Source organism: Stenella coeruleoalba (genome assembly GCF_951394435.1).
Source record: "Stenella coeruleoalba genome assembly, chromosome: 2".
NCBI classification, from domain to species: Eukaryota; Metazoa; Chordata; class Mammalia; order Artiodactyla; family Delphinidae; genus Stenella; species Stenella coeruleoalba.
The window spans coordinates 48,715,627-48,717,575 of NC_137147.1; the positions used below are offsets into that span (position 1 = coordinate 48,715,627).

At 42.8% G+C, this 1,949-nt stretch overlaps 1 pseudogene across 1 annotated transcript; it reads right to left on the reverse strand.

Annotated features, from left to right (window-relative positions):
- Positions 1–937: 937 nt before the first annotated feature.
- On the reverse strand, positions 938–1,714 carry LOC307182320 (cleavage and polyadenylation specificity factor subunit 7-like; annotated as a pseudogene). Its single transcript has one exon. The product of its transcript is annotated as a cleavage and polyadenylation specificity factor subunit 7-like (transcript).
- Positions 1,715–1,949: the final 235 nt, after the last annotated feature.

Genomic DNA, 1,949 nt, shown 5'->3' on the forward strand with positions numbered 1-1,949 from the left:
GGGGTGCATGTATCTTTTCAAATTAGAGTTTTCGTCTTTTCCAAATGTATGCCCAGAAGTGGGAGTGCTGGGTCACTATGGTAGCTCTAAGCAACCTAAGTGTCCATCAACAGATGAATGGATAAAGAAGATGTGATATATATATATATATATATATATATATATATATATATATATATAAAATGGAATATTACTCAGCCATAAAAAAGAATGAAATAATGCCATTTGTAGCAACATGGATGGACCTAGAGAGTATCATACAAAGTGAAGTAAGTCAGACAGAGAAAGACAAATTATCATATGATATCACTTATATGTGGAATCTAAAAAAAATGATACAAATGGACTTATTTACAAAACAGAAACAGACTCACGGACATAGAAAACAAACTTACGGTTACCAAAGTAGAAAGGGAGTAGGGGAGAGATAAATTAGGAGCTTGGGATTAACAGATACACACCACTATAAATAAAACATATAAACATCAAGGACCTACTGTATAGCACAGGGAACTATATTCAATATCTTGTAATAGCCTATAATAGAAAAGAATCTGAAAAAGAAGAGATATATCTGCAGACACATATATATATATACATATATATGTATAACTGAATCACTTTGTTGTATACCTGAAACTAACACAACATTGTAAATCAACTATACTTCAATAAAAATAATCTGATGGCAACGATGGAAGCTGGGGTCAATCTTGAAAAGGACAAGTATCATCTTACCTCTGCCTCAGGTAAAGCCCTTGTGTCACCTGTTGGCAAAGGGGGTGCTGCTCTTCTCTAGCAAGATGGAAGGGAATGTTTCTTCCCACTCAGAGGAATCCAGGGCTTCAAAATTCTCAGATACATCCACCTACATGCTTGATGAAGGTGAGGAGATGCAAGTCCATTAAAAAAATTTCCTTCCAACCAGACTCCTTTCTCAATGGTGCCAGTCCCATTCTTTATTCTGGTATCTCTTGGGCTCCTGGTTCCTTTCTTGGAAATAATCATCATGCTGATCTTCATTAAGGAGCAGGTCCTGGTGCCTCCTGCTGCTCTCTTGGGACCAGCTAGACAATCTCTGAACAGATGTCTTTTTCTGGAAGAGCTCCTGCTGGCACCCACACTGTAGGACTTGGCTTCAGTGCCATGAAGCTCTTAAGCTGGGAGATGAGGGCACAGCAACACTCATCACTGACGACCTGAGACTGTTTGATAACAGTAATAGCTGCAAGCATCGTCTCAATCAAGTCACTGTAATCCCCTGCACGGGCTCCAGAAATCACTTTGGAAGTGGCACTGTTGGAAATTGCTCTGTTTTGCTTCATGATCTCTCCAAATTCAGCTTCACTCACCATAGAGGGTGGAAAGCCCAAATCTTGGCTGCAGCGGTGGATAGAGGGGCCAAAGGCCTTCATGTAAATATCTGGTGGAGGCCCCACTGTAGCATTTGGTGGGGGAGAGAAGGCTGGATCGAGGTAAAGGCGGTGGGATGACCCAGGAGAAGGTACAGCTAAATAAGGAGATAATGGAGGGGCATGAGATGCTCATGGTAGATGCCAGAAGGAAGAGGAGGGACTCCAAAGCTTGAGGAGAGAAGTGGTAGGGATGGAATTGGGACTGGGACCAAACCCATCAGGTGAAGGGCTGAAGGAGGGCAATTGAAGTCGGGCAGCACACTGAGGGGCTTATCCATGTGGACGAATGAGAGTACAAGTTGCTCAGAGTGTGGCCCATCCACCAGCAGAACCACTAGAATCTCGGTCATGGTCCCATGGAGCTTTTTCCACTCTTGAGACTCAAATACATTCACCTTCTGAGCCCCTGCCTCAAACTGTGGCAGGTTCTGCCAGGTGGCTGACCTCACATCCACTTTTTCTCCATTAAGCACTTTTCTGGCAAGAATTTCCAACAGTTTTGCGGACAGTTTTCAGAGGCTTCCACCTCCTCAG